The sequence below is a fragment of the Pleurodeles waltl genome, chromosome 4_2 (assembly GCF_031143425.1).
Source record: "Pleurodeles waltl isolate 20211129_DDA chromosome 4_2, aPleWal1.hap1.20221129, whole genome shotgun sequence".
Taxonomy (NCBI): Eukaryota; Metazoa; Chordata; class Amphibia; order Caudata; family Salamandridae; genus Pleurodeles; species Pleurodeles waltl.
Window position 1 is genome coordinate 418,255,410 of NC_090443.1, and position 15,313 is coordinate 418,270,722.

A 15,313-nucleotide genomic window follows, 5' to 3' on the forward strand; every position below is an offset into this window, starting at 1 on the left:
ATAGTTTTTAGAACAGGGTGTGGTAGGTTTTAGGGTATAGGAAAGGGCAGGGGGTCAGGGTAGTTTTTGGGACAGGGCAGGGTAGGTGTTAGGATTCAGGGTGGGGGAAGGGGGTTGGAGTAGTTTTTAGGACAGGGTGGGGTAGTTTATAGAATAGGGTAGGTTTTAGGGTTTGGGGTGGGGGTCAGGTAGTTTTTAGGACAGGGTGGGGTATTTTTTAAAATAGGGTAGGCTTTAGGGTTTAGGGCAGGACGGGGGTCGTTTTTAGGACTGGGTAGGGTAGTTTTTAGGACAGGGTAGGTTTTAGGATTTGAGGCTGGGGTCGGGGTAGTTTTTAGGACAGGGTAGGTTTTAGGGTTTGATGAGGGATCAGGATAGTTTTTAGGACAGTGTGGGGTCGTTTTTAAGACAGGTAGGTTTTAGGGTTTAGGGAAGGGCGGGGGCATGGTCGTTTTTATGACAGGCCAGAGTAGAGTTTAGGGTGGGGGTTCAGAGTTGTGGTAGTTTTCAGGACAGAGTAGGGTAGGTTTTAGAGTTCAGCGCGAGGTCGGGTCATATTTAGGACATGGGTTTAGGGCGGGGATCGGGTAGTTTTAGGACAGTGTAGGGTAGTTCGTAGGACAGGGTACGTTTTAGGTTTTAGGGTGGGGGTGGGGTTTTAAGGACATGGCGGGGAAGTTTTCAGGACAGGGTATGTTTTAGTGTTTAAGGCAGGGGTGGGAGGTTGGGTAGTTTTTAGGACAGGGTGGGGGAGTTTTTAGGACAGGGTAGGTTGTAGGGTTTAGGGTGGGGTGGAGGGGTAAAGTATTTTTTAGGATAGGGAGGGGTAGGTTTTAGAGTTCAGTGCAAGGTCGGGTCATATTTAGGACATGGTGGGGGAGTTTTTAGGACAAGGTAGGTTTTAGGGTTTAGGGCAGGGGCAGAGGGTCAGGGTAGATTTTAGGGCAGGGTGGGGAAAGTTTTGGGACAGGGCAGGATAGCTTTTAGGTGTTAGGGCTGGGGTCGGGGTAATTTTTAGGACAGGGGAGGGTGGCTTTTAGGGTTTTGGGCAGGGTCACTTTTAGGGATTAGGGCAGGGGTGGGGTAGTTTTTAGGACAGGGTAGGGTAGGTTATAGAACAGGGCATGGTAGGTTTTAGGGTTTAGGGCGGGGGTTGGGGTAGTTTTTAGGACAGGGTAGGGTAGGTTTTAGGGTTTAGGGTGGGGGCTGGGGTAGTTTTTAGGACAGGGTAGGGAAAAGGACCGGAGTGTGGGGGGTCAGGGTAGTTTTTAGGACAGGGTATGGTAGCTTTAAGGGTTTAGGGTCAGGGTAGTTTTTAGGACAGGGCAGGGTAGGTTTTAGGGTTTAGGGCTGGGGCGAGGGGGTCAGGGTGGTTGTATCATACAACCACACATGGCATTACCACATATACTTTTACTAAGCGTGCTTTTACAACAAAATTCGTAGTGAAGGCATGCACAGTAAAGGAAAGGCATGCGTGGTTAAGACGCGACCATGGTTCTGACCGTGGAGAAGTGTGGCTCAATGAGTGGAGAAGTGTGGCTCAATGGTTAGAGCGGCAGACCATGATGCAGAAATCTGGCCCGGGACCAGGGTTCAATTCCCGCCTCGGCGGGTCTTGGGCTCAATTTCCTCAGACCTGATAATTCTCGCATCGGTGCCTAATCTAATTCATGGGTCCCACTCTGGGCAACAACTTGCTTAATCTCCACAACGGCCCCAACAGCGCTGGGATGCCTGGCTTCACCTTGGAGGTTGCCCAGGAGTGGGCACCTCACAGGGAAAAGCCAGGAGGGGTTCCACAGCGGTATGCGTACAGCGCCTTGAGACCCTAACGGGTGAGTAGTGTGCTATACAAGTGCGAAGTTTACAGTTTACCGCGTTGTTAAGCCATGCATGGTTCTGCCATGCGTATTTCTGTCATACAACCACCAATCATAAGAAGTACCATATAGAGGTTTGCAGAGCTGTTCAAAACTGCCAGCTTACTGAAAACCATAAACTGTATGTCTTCTCTCTCACACCTCATCATCCACCATACTGCTAGGTGCTGCATACCATAGCACAATGACAGCTCCTCTGTGGTCATCACGCACAATATGGAAACAATCACCACAAAGGATCAACACCCTTCCAACCACACACCCCACATGCTTGCTGCCCATTTGGTGCCCCAATATGGGTAAAAAGCGCTATATAAATGCTACAACACAATAGACTCAGGACTTCAGACCTGGCTGTCATCCTTGGGTGCCCCCACCCCCGCCCACTCCTCCCTTACTGCTCACAAATTGGCTGAAAGTAGCTAAAAATAGAAGCCACTTCAAGGGAAGTAAGTGTCTTAGAGCTGGAGTCTGGCAATGTGTTGAGACAGCTGGAAGAATGCAAGAGAGGGTGAGGCAGTAAGGAGGAGGGTGGAAAGGGGAAGATCGTGAAAAAGGAGAAGCAATTAGAAGGAGGTGTGAGGGATCTACAAACTCGCCGAGGAAGGGTGAAAGAAATAAGGGATAAGATGGCGAACAGAGGCAGTACAAAGCGAAGACATGGCTGGGGGCGGGGCGTAAGAGGACGTAAACATTCAGAAGGTGAGAGGTAGGAACTACAGAGTGGGAGAAGAGGGTGAGATAAATTAAGGAGTGAGATGGAGGGAAGTGGCAAAAACGGAGACACGGGGAGGAGAGGGTGGAAAGGAGAGGCACAATAGGGAGGGGCAGACAGGGAACGAATGAGATAGATCGGGAAGTGGGGAGCGGGCGTGGGTGATAATATGGAGGAGAGTTATAAGGGGGAGTGCGGCCGATGATACAGTAAGTGGGGGGAGATAAGTGGGCAAGGGGGGCCTGGAGGGATGAGTGAGAAAGAGAAGAATATTAAGAAGGGGAGACTGGTGAGTTTACAGAGTGACACGGGGGAAATAGAGCTTAAGAGGGGATGAGAGACAGATATGGGAACCTGGAGTGAGACAGAGGAAAGAAGAACGAGAGCGGCGCGACGGAGGGGCAGAAAGGACAGTGAGAGGTAAAATACATGTAAAGGGGTATGGAGGGCGTACAAAGTGATAGAGGGAGAAACAAAGAGACAGGAGAGACGACTGTGAGAGATAAGACGAGAAAGAGGGTTAATTATAGACAAAGAGCAGAGGGAGAGAATGAGAGAAACAAGAAAGGAAAGAGAAGGGGAACTAAGAGCGAGTCGCGGGCGGGGAAGAGGAGAATGTGAGGCAAGGAGTGAGTACGAAAGAGATGGAAGAGGAAAGTGACAGTAAGAAGCACAGAGGACAGAGTGAGACGAAAATAAATGGAGCGGGAGAGAAGTGAACCCAGAGGATCAAAAAGAAACGCGAGGAGGTCGTAAGAGAGGCAGGTGTGAAGAATAGGCTAGAGAAAGACAGAAGAGAAAGGGAGGTGAAATGAGAGAATAAGAAAGGCAGGGGACAGGGACGTCAGGGAGATAGAGGCATGACAAGTGAGGAGGTAAAATGTAGAGAGAGACAGAGACAAAAGAAGACAACGATGAAGTAAGGGGAAGGGAGTGTGAGACGCGGAATGACAAATGCTACGGAATAGACATGTGTGGGAACATTCAGTAAGGGGCTGGAAGAGAGGAGGGTCGGGGAAGCAGTTATAATGGGCTAAGCGAGGGAAGGGCGGTCCGCAAGAAGCGAGAGAGGGAACAGACGCTGAGGGAACAAGAAGCCTGTCCGAGGGCACCGCTTGTAAAAGTGTTTAAAAGGCAGTGATGAGTAGAATTAGGAGAAAAATGCAAGATTATGCGATGGCGAGGGCTTCACGCCAGTGTTCGAACCTAGCCTTGAGCCCCAAACACACCTTCATCCTTCCCAGGTCAAGAAACTCGATAGTTATGCACAAAGATTTGATTACTATGTTTAATATGTATTTGAAAGGGTTGGTTTTAACTCCACGAGTGTGTTACACTTGAAAGACCACAACTATTTGAGATGACGTAACCCGTGCAGCAGTTCATTTGTTCTGTCCCCGGACAACCAAAAGCGCTGAGGTACCGTACTGATGCAGTGCTATGGCTCTATCACAAATATATATATATATATATATATATATATATATATTTTACTCTATAGCATCAACGCTTAATAAAGCTGTCCGTGGCCGCAGCAGCACCGGAGCGCTTCGCGCACCCATCGACAAGACAGGATTAACCCCGGCTAACAATATAAATAGCTCATTTTAGAGCGCTCAAGCGCGGCAGGATGCGACTCCCTCGCCCCCCGTGCGCTTCGCCGCGCCATTAGCTGCCCACGCGCCGTGCTTACGCTTGGGATTCATCGCTGCTCGAGCGGCAGCTGAGTCTGAAACTCCAAGTCCATCCGCGCTGTGTCATGCGAGCGTCACTGCACGTGGAACAGCACCATCTGCTGGGGATAAGCCACGGGGCAGTTGTCGAGCACCAGCACGCATGCGCATTGCTTGGTCTATGAAGCAGTGTGGGGGGGAGTGGGTGGGGTCCAATGTTGTTCATCTAGTGTAGGTAGTGCTGCAAGCTTCCTTTGCACCCAAGCAAGTATATGCTTCCAATTCACACACCTCCCAGGGCTATAGCACTAACTAAGCAGAACAGAACTGAAATTTCCCCCCGAAACAGAATGGGTGGCAAAAACGTACATACATGCCAACAACTAGGAGAGGTAAGTGGGAGATAAAAAAAAAATCTGGATAATGTATTTGCCCCTTTGACTTCTATTGAAGCAGAGTCAATTTCATGTAGGAGGACACCAACATAAAGCCATTTATGGCTTCAAAAACCCGGAGTCACCCGCCTGAATCAGGTTTATGTATGCGCATAGGACCAGTGCTAGCTTTTCTCACGCACCAAACAAGGTCAGCAACAGTGCAGGCGTCCCTCACACGTAGCAGAATCACTGGAAGCTTTAGGCACAGAACATGATGCAGGAGTGCACACCACCCCTGCACCGTTATAAAAGGGGCAGCACGTACATGACAGCTTATTTTGCACTTAACCACAGTCCAACAGCAGCATTGTTTTCCACAACATGCACATAACAGGTACCATACAGGTAGCACAATTTAACAAGAGAGGGGATTGAGAAGGAATCTTTAATGCAGTCAAGCACCCGTCCTCCCCAAAAGATAATCTGTAAATATTCTGGTGTGCTGTTCTGATTCACCATCAAAAGGCAGAATCGACTCACCGTGGAGGATCTTGTGTAAAGGATGGAATTGCCCTCACGCACCTAGGTGGTTTGCTTCATCAACCGGCTAGCTCCTCGCTGGGTGGACGTTGTAATACCAAGCAGACTCCCAAAAATTGCAACTCTTTCATGGAGATCTTTTCTTCTCTTGGCCTGGTAGTTACCAGAGCTCATGTCACTGCCCTATTTGAGTGGGTTAAGAGGGACAGATAGAATGCTCCTCTTGCAACACCATTTTCAGGTCAAGCATATCTATGTGAACTTTTAACTACGCCCACATCATGCCCATCATTTTCACTTGTTCGGGAACTTGCCTTTCACAACTCCTTTATTGACATTGGTGAATGCTTTACGTTTGTCCCGCTTTGGGGCGGTTTTGTTACCGCTTTCAGGACCGTGTTACATGAATAATTGCATGTTTGGCGATACGTTTGACTGCAAGCAAACTTCTTTTTCCTTTTGTGTCTCTCCTTTATGCTCACAGTGGCCGTGGCGCTTTAAATTGACTTGCTTATGTCAACTGTTTTATTTTTGATTTTCAATTTATGTGATAAGAAAAGTCCAGTTAGGAATTTACAATGCTAATAGCTCTAACTCGAGCAAACGCGAGACCCATTGCATTGCAAATGCTTGTTTACCAGTGCCACTCTCCCCTACACCCACTCCTCTCTTCCCGGTACTTGCACATCTCCCATGCATGACACTCACCATAGATATCAAGCAGCCCTTTTATGTGTTTTATCATCAGCCAGTCTTTGCTTTTTGGCCAACTGATCTTGAATTCTGAGACTTGTCTTATCATCTCATTATAAGAATGCTCTTAAACATTTCAGCATACAAAGAGCCATGACTGGCAAAATATGTCGCGTCATGCAGTCTTTTGGCAGCCACCGTTCTCTCATCCTTTCATCACCCCTCCTCTGCATCTCTCACTTATCTTCTGCATTGTTCCCTTGCCCTATCTACAATAAACCCTGAACACATCTCCATATCTAATCCTCAGCATAATGATGGTCAAAGTTAGTGAAAGCACGCGCTCCTTCTTCTCTGTGCCCGGTAGTGATGAGCTGCCCTATGCCACTATGGTCATCTTCAGCCAAGCTTGGCTTTTTAGCCACAAACATTTGAGATCCTTGGACTTGTAGTTTGACACTCTCCATTAGACGGAAGTAAATGTCCCAGCTTGTGGAATACTGATAGCAACAAAAGGATGTTTCAAGACACCCCTCCCCGAGCTTAACCACAGACACCAATCTCATTTAAACATCCCCACTAGTTAGAGATTCATGCATAGTATGCAAGTTTCTCCACACTGCCCGCTTGGCTTTTAATAATTGGCTGTCCCATTAATCATCTCAACTGTTTTCTTTAATGATTCCACCATTTCCAGGAACGTATTTTGTTTTATTGTGTATATTGTCGTTGATTCAATGAACTTGAATTTTTATTATATGCTAATTTTATCTAAATATATACATTTTAAATATTTAAAATTTGATAAATAGTTGTATTCAATCAATTTCATTTTATTTAACTAATTTTTATGTACATAAATAATATTTTATTTATATACTGTCTCCGTTTCAAGTTGTGTACTTATTTCTATCCTGTCTCCATGTGTAATCTTACCCAGTCTCTGCTGATTATTTCCCAAACAGAACCAGACACATCTTGATCTCCAGCTATTTTAGCCAGTGGCATTTCAAGAGTGCCAGAAATCTTGAATGTTTAATATTGTAATTGTAATTGTAACTGTATTTATATAGTGCTTACTACTCCAGACGAGGTGTCAAAGCACTTTTTAGCAAGTAGCACACTATTCCAGAACCCAAAAAGGATTACTGGTGCATTAGTATAGGGAAATATAAGTAGTTAATTTGAGCAGTGGACATGTGAGCCTGTTAGCTGGATTGAACAGGACACAGGAGGGATAGAGGAGGGAAGAGTATAGAAGTTGTAATCTGGGAGATCATAGTAGTAAAATGAGGTTTGGGAAGAGTCAAAGGAGGGATAGAGGAGGAATGAGTCAAGAAAGTGTTATTAGGGAAATCACAGTATTAAAATGAGGTGCGTAAGAAAACAAAGGGTGCCTTTGAACTGAATAATGGTTTGGTATAACCAAATTACAACAAATACGTTGCATTGTCAATGTGCTGATCTCCCACACGGTGTAAGCTGCCACTTCTTTTTGCTTCTTGGTGATGATAGAGAATTAGGTGTAGGGAACCTTGGCATTAAACTCACATCCCATTAATGAGGCTCCTTCATAATCCTTGATGTAACCAACATATCTTCCTTCTGGTACTATGATGTCTTTGGAGAAGCCCTGCTTCTTGAAATAACTGATGGCCTGGCTTGTCAAGTCACTATGTAGTGCTGGTGAAACAGGTGAAGCTATGGTGACCACCTCCCTCCAGAACATTACAGGCACTGTTTTCAGCCATGGACATTTTGTATGATAGCCTAATGCATTTTGGTGTTGTAGTCTTGTTTGCGTTAATTGAACTCATAAGACTAACACACCTGAAATTAATGATTTGTAGTTGAAATGTTCAGGACAGAAGACAGCATCCTTATGGGCCTTAGGCAAGGCATTTACTCAATAACGCAATCCTCTCGTAAGCATTTCAGTGTCCATGTTTCTATCAGCTGATTTCATGATAATTACTCAACTATGGGCAACTTAGAGGGGCACTTTATACTTACAGGGGCCCTGTTGCTTCTTGACAAGAGTATGGACCTAGTGATTTCGAAGAAGTATGGGAAGGTCGCTTTAAAAAGTTTTATTTTCACCAACATTTTCACCACCAGATTATGAACATTCATAAGGTTCTGGCAAAAAGATTTGACTCTGGATACTTACACACATCTCTGCCAGTGAGGCTCAATAACAATAACACCCTTTTTATTGTTATTCAGCAGTAACACCCTCGCTACAAAGAGCCCACACACACCTTTCCTTATGAGAGGATAAAGTAGGCAGGATCTATTTGGAACAATGTTCTCAAGCTTTTTAATTTTTTTTATCAAAAGTGTTCCCATAGTTTTTGACAAAGAATACCTGTTACTGCATGATTATAGACAACTCTGAATTGCCTCAGATTAAAAGAAGGGGGTATCTAGCACTGTGAAGATCAGTTTAAGTTGCATTTGGTTTTTATACTTGGTGGTTGTTTTTTATTTTATATGCAGTTACATGCAGGTGAAAGTCCAATAATATAAATATAGAAAATGTTGTTCTTTTTAGTTCTGCGTTTTACCTCACCCCCACTGCGCTCAGAATCACAGTTTCCATACTGTCTATGTATTGTAAGCCTCTGCTCCTTGTATCACTTATCCCCTGGTGCAGAAGCCACTCTAACTCAGTCTCAACCTCCATTACCCCAGGGTATTCCACTAGTGAATACTATAAGAAATTGGATTGTTATTTGGGGTGGGTGACTTACCACCTCAAGGAATAATTTCCACCCTTACCAGGGTGAACCCTCAAAGTCACTAAATTGACCAGAGCTCAACCCCCAGGTAGCTATAGCACAGAGCAGGCAGGCTTAACTTAAGGCAATGCGTAAAGTATTTATGCAGTACCAAACAATAAGAAAGTCAAAATACAACACAATAACATTCCCAAACTGGATTAGAAAACTAGTGTAAAAATTAATAAACAAAATGATAACAATATGATAAGTGGAACCAGAGATATTATTTTTAAAGGTTTTAGGTAGCAATAGAATGATAAAGCACAAAGTGAAGCTGGCCACAATGGAGCACAGATCAGCTACACCAGCCAGGTTCATCCTGGCAAACATTTAACCTTCTGACTTAAGTCTTTTATGTCTCAAAACACCATAGAAGTACACTTCTAAAGTCTCCCAGAACCTCATGGGAGGCACTCATGGACTCATAGAATGTCAGGCAAAGGCCAACAGCAAGGATCCAGTTGCCACTGATCAGCTGGGCAGTTACAGGAAAGACCCCTTTTAGCTTGTTGTATACCTGTAGCTTGAACAGCAGGTCAAACATATAACCCATGGAGTCTGCTTCTTTGACCTGGGTATAACAGAGATGTATTGCAGTCCTTCAGGGTTCTTCTCAAATCCCAGAAAGCGGGTTCAGTCCCCTAATGATCATCCTTAAGTCCAATAAAGTTCTGTAGTCAGAGTCGGGAGGTGCCACATCTATGGCTAGCATGAGCTAATGGGTGAGAATGACTCCTTAACATGCCTGCATCAATGGGGTAAAAGTTGCCAGAGCCAAACCTACCCACATTGGGCATTTTCAAGATGGCAAAAAGCTTTGTCCACACTAAGCTTGGACTCTGAGGGGTGGCAGATCTATGGGGGTATAATATGTAATCCTAGTGTCCTCCCACATTAACAATAAACTCTGGTTTGGAGCAGTCCCTATACACAAAATGAACCCAGAGACAGAAGTTTGGTAGAATAAAACAGGGTTTCCTAGCAACCAGACAATGGATACGCAAGATTTGTCTTCACATTGTGTTTCCCCTCCTTTCCAGTGCACCCTTATTTTTTATATGTAAAACCCAGCAGATCTGCCAAACAGGATTTGACACCCTAGCAGGATTGGACTCTGGGATGTCAAAAAGTCATTGGTGCCTGCCTCTCTGGGAGAACAAAGGAAGGGCCCTGCCTGGGTATTAGCGAACATTTGCCATCATTGAAGTTAATCCAGTTCCTGTGCCCAATTCCACTGGTCATCCTGTCAAGAGAAAACCAGCACCTCCCCACACCCAAGCCTTTGTTCTGTGCCCTGGGAGCAGTTTTGACACCTCTTTAATAGCTAATTACTGGCTCATAGAAGTGGGGAAGCAGAGGCAAATTTAGCTTCCGGGTAGGGAAAAGATAGCTTTCTAAAAGATACATTTTCTTAATATTTATTAAAAATTCAACATCACCATTGAATTGATTTTTTAATAACTGTTAAAAATAGACATATAACTATTTTTCTAGATTGTCACATTCCTATTAGTATTTTACATCTGTACTCTGATCTTCTGCATAGGACAGCTAGGCCTGACACAGTGAAAAATAGCTTTTGGGTGCTAGTCACTGTAAGGACGGGAAACATCCTTTATTACGAAGTCTTTTTAACGAAGTCGTGGTTAACGAAAGCGCAACAACGCTTTTTTTAACCACGACTCCGTTATTTTGTGCCTTAACTACGTATGTTCTGAACTACAAACATGCGTGGTTAAGGTACAAAGAAGGGAGTTGGCGAAGGAGGAGGACGCAGGTGACAAGGGGTCGACTAAGGTAAGTGGGGGGTTTTTGGTTTTGGGGAGTAGGTGGGGGGTCAGGGGGTTTTAGGTTTTGGGGCGGGGTTGGGGCGTTTTTGGTTTTGGGGAGGGGGTGGGGGGTCAGGGGGTTTTAGGTTTTGGGGCGGGGTTGGGGGGTGGGGCGTTTTTGGTTTTGGGGAGGGGTGGGGGGTCAGGGGGTTTTAGGTTTTGGGGTGGGGTTGGGGGGGTGGGGCGTTTTTGGTTTTGGGGAGGGGGTGGGGGGTCAGGGGGTTTTAGGTTTTGGGGCGGGATTGGGGGGTGGGGTGTTTTTGGTTTTGGGGAGGGGGTGGGAGGTCAGGGGGTTTTAGGTTTTGGGGCGGGGTTGGGGGGTGGGGCGTTTTTGGTTTTGGGGAGGGGGTGGGGGGTCAGGGGGTTTTAGGTTTTGGGGTGGGGTTGGGGGGTGGGGCGTTTTTGGTTATGGGGAGGGGGTGGGGTGAGGGATGAAGGGTCAATGGTGCCTATTAGTAATGCTTTTATCAGGAATGCCTTTACAACGAAAATCGTTGTTAAGGCATTTGTGGTAAAATCATTAGTAGTAGCAACGAGGTCGGTGTTCTGACCTCGTTGATACGGCACTAGTTGTTTAGGAAATCGGTATTCCGTCGTACAACCTGTAAGGACATGTTCATATTAAATTTCTACATCTCTTACTTTTTAATACCATACACCTTGCTTTGAGAGTGACAAGACATATAGAGGGGTGACATAATAGGGGGTGACATTAAATATTTTAATTGTAGGTTTTGACCTGTCAAGAGAGTGTATTTTGACAGGCTGAATTTAAGTGTTTCAACTGTCTCATTCAGGCTACAATGGTAGGCCTAAAGTCATGTTTTAGGCCTGCAGTCCATTAGTGGCATTTCACTTCCAGACCCTGGGTACACATTGTACCATATGCTAGGGACTCATAGGTAAGTTAAACATACCAAGTAGGGTTATGCCAATTTGACCATGTTTAAAGGGTGCACAAAGGCTCTTTCCCCTGTTTAGCAGGGTTAAAATTCAAAAGCCAGCAAAAAACAGGGTCCTGTAAAAGGTGAAAAAGCTCATTTCCTATGTTTGGTAATTGGAGCAACCAAACTTGGCAGTCAGTCCTTCTATACACATCCATTTGACCACTGGGTGCCTGCCCACTAGTATCTTTGTTGAAATGCATGTGAAGATAAATGCAGCACTCCTCTGCTAGCACTCTGATATACCAAAATAACACATCTTTCTATTGGCCTTGGCTTCCCAAAAGTGCCACCCAGAAGTGGATAAGACTGTCCAGTGCCTTGTGAAACAGAGGAGAAAAGTCGGCACACATTTACCTGCCTCTTTATCCTTTAATTGTGAAATGTATATGGTTTTGTAAGGACCAGGATGTAATAAAACATTTTCCCCTCTGGTTTATCTAAAAAAAGCACAGATTACTTTCATTCTAAAATAAAGGAGATATTCTGTGGGGTGCAAGAAGCCTGAAGCAGTTATTTAGCTGCACAGGATACAAAGTGTGACAATTCCTGAACATGTAATAACATTGTCCAAGCTGTTACCTCTCACCCCTCCCCTATTCACAACCACAAGTCCTTTTTGTTACATTGTTATTCCAGTAATCTACATTCCCTTAACATTCTTTATTTTTCTTTGTTATTGCAATTCTTCTTTATGATATTTCTTAATTTTGTGTTGGGATTATTGTACTTCTTCATTTCATTTCAACACAATGCCAGAAAGAGATCATGATGTAATGTAGTAAAGTGGCCTCAATTTTCCATTCTTATCTACAGATTTTAGCTGTCTGTTCTCTAAAACCTATTGTGTACATTATCAAAGAAGTCATTGGGTCAGCCCACTGGTTTTCATTGGTTGAATTTCTTCTCAAGCTCATTTGCCTGCTTCATATTTGATGGCATAACGTCCTCCTCTTACGTTTGTCCCTCCCCTGGATCACAGCTTCCTTACAATCCCTTTGCTTCATGACTTGTATCCTTAAGCAGTTTACATCAAGGAAGTACTTTTTATCTTTATCTTTCAGGACTCTATGGGAATATTTGTGTTTTTGATCACTGTCCTGTATTCTGTTTCCATCTCACATCCTGTGATCTCCATGTAGCTTCCACCCGGCTTGTCCTTTGCTTCCCCCCTATCTTCCTGTTCCACCCTGTTTTTTTCCTGCATTATTCTTCCCACCCCTACATTCTCTCCCGACCCCCGTTCACTATTTCACTGTGGTGCTGCTTGGCAATGTATACTTGCTCTCATCTTACATTCAAGCTCCTCCATCACTCTCTGCCCCTCCACATCCCATTTTATTAAGGAGGGGCTGCTGCCAGCTGCAGTTTGCTACCAAGTCATTCCTCATGCCACAATGTGCTTTTGTGGTTATTTTATATTTTTTAGTTAGACTTACCAATTCAATATGTGCACCTGCCATCTTGGAGAAGTAAGTTAAGAAACAAAAGCCAAAATGACCACCGTAGAATCGTCATGTCGTATGTGTGCACATGTACAATTACACGTGCATGTGCCTACCAGGAACACAACACCCATTGGGCTGAAGGGCTCTAAGGCCTCCCACACACCTGTCAGCAGCAGTAAGATGGTCTGGCTGGGCTCGGACAGACTGATCAAAGTTTCAATCTCATCCTGCTAGGATTTGAAGAGCCATTTATAGCTTTATTGGCCTCTGTTTCTTTTATGTTTTCTTTTTTCATTGCTCTCAAAGTTTCACTTATATCATAATAAATACTGACCTAGCTAAATAAGGTGCCTGGGATAGATGCAAAGAAACAATGACCCCAATTATCAAATAAACATCAGATGTATTGCACAATGCTCCCCTTACAACTAGGCCCAGGCAGAATGTATTTTACGCTAGCGTAATCTCATGTAGATTTGAGTCCGCTTGTTACGAGTAATTCCTGTGATGAAGCTATTACACCATGGGGCTTATTTACAAGCCCCTTGCCCCACCGGAGCATCACTCTCAGTGACGCTCCGGTGGTGCAATGCCCTGTGCCATATTTACAAGGCAGCGTTAAGCCAATTTTTGTGGCATAATGTCACCTTGTAAATATGGGCCCCCCGGCGAAGTGTTCTGCAGCAGAGAGGTGTGCAATAGGTGTTGCTGTGGGTGTACCCACGCAACACCAATTGCTTTTTGATGCTGCCCCAGATTTACGAGGATTAGTAAACCCGAGGCAGCGCAAAAAGCTAACACCACCCCCAAAACCATAGACGCCTGCCTGAAAGACCATGAAGGCAGGTCTAGGTGCGATAATGTGCATATCCCGGGAGTCCCAGAGCGCACGGAGCGGCCGGCCAAAGACCTCTTTGTCGAGGAACTGGTACTCAAGGTATTGCAATCCCATGGGCTGTCCAAGTATTTCTCAGTGGAATGGGCCCATCAAGTCCCTGATGGACGCCTGCAGCCAGGAGCCCCTTCGTGACCAATAATTGCCAGTTCTTCAACTTCAGCGATAAAGATGTGATACTCCAAATAGCTCGCAGTCCTCCCCCAACAAAATATGAGAATGCAAAGATCACCTTTTCGCCCAGACTTTAGCCTCAAGGTCTAGAGACAACGTTACAGCTTCCAGGCGGTAAAAAGCAAACTGAGGAATAAAGGAGTGAAATATTGCATGCTCCTTCCCGCCAGGCTGAGAGTGGAGTCTTGGGGTAAAATCCTGTTCTTCTCCACTCAGGAGGAGACTTGGGAATGGCTGGAAGGCTGGACAATGGTAGGCAAGAAGTACAAAGTGAAGAGGCAACAGCGGTGACAATGTCCCTCTCACAAATCAGGCGTATTCCAAGGCCACAAATTGGAGCCTGATGAAACAAAATATCATCACTGCAAGCCCTGTAGAACTCTTGCTGTGACAGAAACTGCTACTGGGTGGTTAGCTTGGGGTCGTAAGTAGCAATGGAAGGGAGAGGAATTGTCTATTCCTGATGGGAACAAATAATGTAAGTGGTTTTGGAGACCATCCGTATCCAAAAGTACTCACACAGCGTATATGTGCCGAGTCAAGGAATACACCATAGTCTGATGCTCCCCAAAACAAGCAGATAAACATATTCAGGTGTGGGGGGACTGGGTTCTACTTAAGTTTTACAGTGGGGGGCGGAGGGTTGACCAGAGTGATCCACAATCCTTTTCAAGTTTGTGTTGGGATGGGGCAACAAGCACTCTGCAGAGTTTGGGTAAGTAGACAGTTCCAATGTTCATCATGCAGGGTGGCAGGGTGGGGGGATTTCTTCAAGGACATAGTTTTGTTTTGTTTACTCTGGCAGGGTTTGAGAGTGGGTTTACTTAATCGTTGCAGTCTTTCTGGTTAACACATTGGAAGGGTACTAGGGTTTGATTACCACGCCACCCACTCCTGCCTGGTTGGGGGTGGGCGAACCTTGCTGAAATGGGTGGCTCGTGTTGATCTCCTCAGTGGACATACACCTCATGGGGCTACATCACGATTGAATAATGGCTAAAGAACATGCTTCAGAGTTCCAACTCCTTTCTGGGAATGTCAATGGATTAGGGGACAGAATTAAATGTGGGGTGGTGCTCCAGTATATTAAACAACACTCCCCTGATGTGATCATCCTAAGGAAGACACACCTCAGGGGCAATGCTTGCAAGGCCATGGATCAATGGGGGTACAAAATGGTGGTCCATGCTGGGTTCACCACGAGCCGTAGCAGGATGGGAATATTACTTAAAAAACAGCTACCTCTAACTATATGTCAAACTTTGACAGATTTACTGGGTAGATATGCAGCCTTAGCAGGGACATGGGAGGGTGAAGCTGTGAATGTCCTGTCCATATATGTCTTACCAACCATGCATG